The sequence below is a fragment of the Pristiophorus japonicus genome, unplaced genomic scaffold, assembly GCF_044704955.1.
Source record: "Pristiophorus japonicus isolate sPriJap1 unplaced genomic scaffold, sPriJap1.hap1 HAP1_SCAFFOLD_1622, whole genome shotgun sequence".
In the NCBI taxonomy this organism is placed as follows: domain Eukaryota; kingdom Metazoa; phylum Chordata; class Chondrichthyes; family Pristiophoridae; genus Pristiophorus; species Pristiophorus japonicus.
Window position 1 is genome coordinate 48572 of NW_027251302.1, and position 5275 is coordinate 53846.

A 5275-nucleotide genomic window follows, 5' to 3' on the forward strand; every position below is an offset into this window, starting at 1 on the left:
GAACTGGTGCTCTCCACTCTCTGTCCTGTGACAGTGGGAACTAGTGCTCTCCACTCTCTGTCCTGTGACAGTGGGAACTGGTGTTCTCCACTCTCTGTCCTGTGACAGTGGGAACTAGTGCTCGCCACTCTCTGTCCTGTGACAGTGTGAACTGGTGCTCTCCACTCTCTGTCCTGTGACAGTGGGAACTAGTGCTCTCCACTCTCTGTCCTGTGACAGTGGGAACTGGTGCTCTCCACTCTCTCTCCTGTGACAGTGGGAACTGGTGCTCTCGATTCTCCCGTCCTGTGACAGTTGGAACTGGTGCTCTCCACTCTCCCATCCTGTGACAGTGGGAACTGGTGCTCTCCACTCTCTGTCCTGTGACAGTGGGAACTGGTGCTCTCCACTCTCCCGTCCTGTGACAGTGGGAACTGGTGCTCTCCACTCACTGTCCTGTGACAGTGGGAACTGGTGCTCTCCATTCTCCCGTCCTGTGACAGTGGGAACTGGTGCTCTCCACTCTCTGTCCTGCGACAGTGGGAACTGGTGCTCTCCCCTCTCTGTCCTGTGACAGTGGGAACTGGTGCTCTCCCCTCTCTGTCCTGTGACAGTGGGAACTGGTGTTCTCCACTCTCTGCCCTGTGACAGTGGGAACTGGTGTTCTCCACTCTCTGTCCTGTGACAGTTGGAACTGGTGCTCTCCACTCTCTGTCCTGTGACAGTTGGAACTGGTGCTCTGCACTCTCTGTCCTGTGACAGTGGGAACTGGTGCTCTCCACTCTCTGTCCTGTGACAGTGGGAACTGGTGCTCTCCACTCTCTGTCCTGTGACAGTGGGAGCTGGTGCTCTCCACTCTCTGTCCTGTGACAGTGGGAACTGGTGCTCTCCACTCTCTGTCCTGTGATAGTGGGAACTGGTGCTCTCCACTCTCTGTCCTGTGACAGTGGGAACTGGTGCTCTCCTCTCACTGTCCTGTGACAGTGGGAACTGGTGCTCTCCATTCTCCCGTCCTGTGACAGTTGGAACTGGTGCTCTCCACTCTCTCTCCTGTGATAGTGGGAACTGGTGCTCTCCATTATCCCGTCCTGTGACAGTTGGAATTGGTGCTCTCCACTCTCTGTCCTGTGACAGTGGGAACTGGTGCTCTCCACTCTCTGTCCTGTGACAGTGGGAACTGGTGTTCTCCACTCTCTGTCCTGTGACAGTGGGAACTGGTGCTCTCCACTCTCTGTCCTGTGACAGTGGGAACTGGTCTTCTCCACTCTCTGTCCTGTGACAGTGGGAACTGGTGCTCTCCACTCTCTGTCCTGTGACAGTGGGAACTAGTGCTCTCCACTCTCTGTCCTGTGACAGTGGGAACTGGTGTTCTCCACTCTCTGTCCTGTGACAGTGGGAACTAGTGCTCGCCACTCTCTGTCCTGTGACAGTGTGAACTGGTGCTCTCCACTCTCTGTCCTGTGACAGTGGGAACTAGTGCTCTCCACTCTCTGTCCTGTGACAGTGGGAACTGGTGCTCTCCACTCTCTCTCCTGTGACAGTGGGAACTGGTGCTCTCGATTCTCCCGTCCTGTGACAGTTGGAACTGGTGCTCTCCACTCTCCCATCCTGTGACAGTGGGAACTGGTGCTCTCCACTCTCTGTCCTGTGACAGTGGGAACTGGTGCTCTCCACTCTCCCGTCCTGTGACAGTGGGAACTGGTGCTCTCCACTCACTGTCCTGTGACAGTGGGAACTGGTGCTCTCCATTCTCCCGTCCTGTGACAGTGGGAACTGGTGCTCTCCACTCTCTGTCCTGCGACAGTGGGAACTGGTGCTCTCCCCTCTCTGTCCTGTGACAGTGGGAACTGGTGCTCTCCCCTCTCTGTCCTGTGACAGTGGGAACTGGTGTTCTCCACTCTCTGCCCTGTGACAGTGGGAACTGGTGTTCTCCACTCTCTGTCCTGTGACAGTTGGAACTGGTGCTCTCCACTCTCTGTCCTGTGACAGTGGGAACTAGTGTTCTCCACTCTCTGTCCTGTGACAATTGGAACTGGTGCTCTCCCCTCTCTGTCCTGTGACAGTGGGAACTGGTGCTCTCCACTCTCTGTCCTGTGACAGTTGGAACTGGTGCTCTCCCCTCTCTGTCCTGTGACAGTGGGAACTGGTGCTCTCCACTCTCTGTCCTGTGACAGTGGGAACTGGTGCTCTCCACTCTCTGTCCTGTGACAGTGGGAACTGGTGTTCTCCACTCTCTGTCCTGTGACAGTGGGAACTGGTGTTCTCCACTCTCTGTCCTGTGACAGTGGGAACTGGTGCTCTCCATTCTCCCGTCCTGTGACAGTGGGAACTGGTGCTCTCCACTCTCTGTCCTGTGACAGTGGGAACTGGTGTTCTCCACTCTCTGTCCTGTGACAGTTGGAACTGGTGCTCTCCACTCTCTGTCCTGTGACAGTGGGAACTGGTGCTCTCCACTCTCTGTCCTGTGACAGTGGGAACTGGTGCTCTCCACTCTCTGTCCTGTGACAGTGGGAACTGGTGCTCTCCACTCTCCCGTCCTGTGACAGTGGGAACTGGTGCTCTCCACTCTCTGTCCTGTGACAGTGGGAACTGGTGCACTCCACTCTCCCGTCCTGTGACAGTGGGAACTGGTGCTCTCCACTCTCTGTCCTGTGACTGTGGGAACTGGTGCTCTCCACTCTCCCGTCCTGTGACAGTGGGAACTGGTGCTCTCCACTCTCTGTCCTGTGACAGTTGGAACTGGTGCCCTGGAACAACAGGCTTATTTTCCTCTTTTCCCTTCCCCCTATCTCTGTCACTCCTTCCCCTCTCGCTCCCCTCCCCCTCTATCTCTTCCCCCTCCCCCTCTATCTCTTTCCTTCTCCTTTTCTCTCTCCCTTTCCCCATCCAGAAGCAGAGAATAAGTGAGAGAGACACGGAGAGAGAGAGAGGCAGAGAATGTGACAGAGAGACAGAGAGATTGAGGCAGAGTGTGACTGAGTTGCCTTGGGATGTTTTACTACGTGAAAGACCCGATATATCGATGTTGAGAGGCGAATATTGAAGAGACGGAGGCAGGAGTCTGGGGGATGAGACACAATCTGAGCGTTTCACTGACCCCTCCTCATTCTTCAAACACACAGCACTAACTGGGGAATGACCCACAACCCAGGGCAAGTGGCTCCATAGCTCAGGGGTTAGAGCACTGCTCTAGGAAACCAGGGGTTGTGGGTTCAAATCTCACTGGGGCCTACTCAAAATGAGCTCAGTATTTAAATTAACAAGGAGCTTTATTTGTAAATATGAAACTGACCCTGTCACCACAAGCTCTCCCCTTCCCCCCACTCTCTCACCCTGCCATTCTCTCTGTCCCCTTCCCCCGAGAGAGAGAGAGCTCAGAGCAGGGAGCTGGGCCTGACTAAAACTGAGCTCAGTATTTAAATTCACCATCAATTGACAAGGGCTTTAATTATAAATATTAAAAAGCTCTGAGACCGACCCTTGAACTGCAGGCTCTTGCTTTCTCTCTTCCCTTTCTCCTCTCTCTATCATTTCCCTTTATTTTCCTCTCTCTCTCCCCTCCGCTCATTCTCCTTCCCCTTTCTCTCTCCAACTCCCTCTTCTCCCCTTCCCCTCTCTCTCTCCCTTCCCACCCCCCACTTCCTCTCTCTCACCTTCCCCTTCTCTATTTCCTTCCCTCTCTGGCCATCCTCTCCCTTTTCCCCACTCCATTTCTTTCTTCCTCTGTCTCCCCTGTGTACGCTCCCTCTCACCCCTCCACTCACTCTCCTTCACCCTTTCTCTCTCCCTTCCCCCCTTTCCCACTCTCTCTCCCCTTCCTCTCCCTTTCCTTCCCCCTCTATCTCTCTCCATCCCTCTCTCCTTCTCTCTCTCCTTCCCGCTCACTCTCTCCCTTTTCCCTTCTGACTGTAACTTTCTCGCTCCCCTTCCCATCTCTCGCTCCCCTTCCATCTCTCTCACCCCTCCCCATCTCTCGCTCCCTTTCCCATCTCTCTCATTCCTCCCCATCTCTCGCTCCCCTTCCCATCTCTCGCTCCCCTCCCCATCTCTCGCTCCCCTTCCCATCTCTCTCACCCCTCCCCATCTCTCACTCCCCTCCCCATCTCTCACTCCCCTTCCCATCTCTCTCACCCCTCCCCATCTCTCACTCCCCTCCCCATCTCTCTCACCCCTTCCCATCTCTCGCTCCCCTTCCCATCTCTCGCTCCCCTTCCCCTCTCTCTCTCTCCCCTTCCCCTCTCTCTCTCCCCTTCCCATCTCTCGCTCCCCTCCCTATCTCTCTCTCCCTTTCCCCTCTCTCTCTCCCTTTCCCTCTCTCTCCCCATTCCCCTCTCGCTCTCACTTTCCCTTTACCATTTTCACTCTCTCCCTCTGCCTTTCTTCACCTCTATCTCCCCTCCCTCCTCTCTCTCTCTCTACCCTTCCCACTCACGAGACAGAAAGAAAGTGAAAAAGATAGAGAGAGAGAGTGACACAGAGAAAGTGAGAATGAGAGAGAGACAGAGAGAGTGAGCGAGAGAGAGAGAGAGACAGAGAGAGATTGAGCCAGAGTGTGACTGAGTTGCCTTGGGCTATTTTATCTCCCTCCCTTCCCCTTCACTCTCTCTTCCCCCCTCTCCCTTTTCCCATCTCTCTCACTCCTTTCCCTCTCATGACGCCTTCTCACTCTCCCCTTCCCTCTCTGTCTCCACTCCCATCTCTCTCTCACCTCCCCTCTCTCCACTTCGCTCTCTCATTCCTCCTCCTCTCTCTCCTTTCCCTCCTCTCTCTCTCACTCTTATCCCTCTCTCCGCTTTCCCCTCTCTGCCACTCCCATCTCTCCACTTCTCTCTCTCCACTCCCCCCTCTCTCTCCTTCCTCTCCCCCTCTCTCTCTCGTCCCCCTTCACTCTCTCTTCCCCCTCTCTCCCATCTCACTACCCCCTCTCACTCTCCCCTTCCCCTCTGCCTTCTCACTCTCCACTTCCCTCTCTGCTGCCTCCCCTTCCCTTCTCTTCCCTTCACTCTCCCTTTCCCCCACTCCCTTCCCCATCACGACCGTTCTACATCTTTTTACCCCTCTCTCCCTTTCCCGCTATCTCGCTTTCCCCGTCTCTCACTCATTCCCCTCTTCCCCTTCCCCCTCCCTCGCTTCTCCCTCTCACCTTCGCCCTCTCTCCCTTTCTCCCTCTCTCCCCTTCCACCTCAGCCTTTTCACTCTTCCTCTCCCTCCTCTCTTTCCCATTCCCCCGCTCTCCCCTCTCTCTCTCTTTTCCCTTCCCCCTCTCTCTCATTTCTTCCCCACTCTCTCCCCTTCC

The 5275-nt window shown here is 55.3% G+C and overlaps 1 non-coding gene across 1 annotated transcript; it reads left to right on the forward strand.

The window, feature by feature from the left end:
* The first annotated feature begins 3137 nt into the window (after nucleotides 1-3137).
* On the forward strand, nucleotides 3138-3210 carry trnap-agg (transfer RNA proline (anticodon AGG)). The gene has a single exon. It is a non-coding gene; the product is annotated as a tRNA-Pro (tRNA).
* The last annotated feature ends 2065 nt before the right edge of the window (nucleotides 3211-5275 follow it).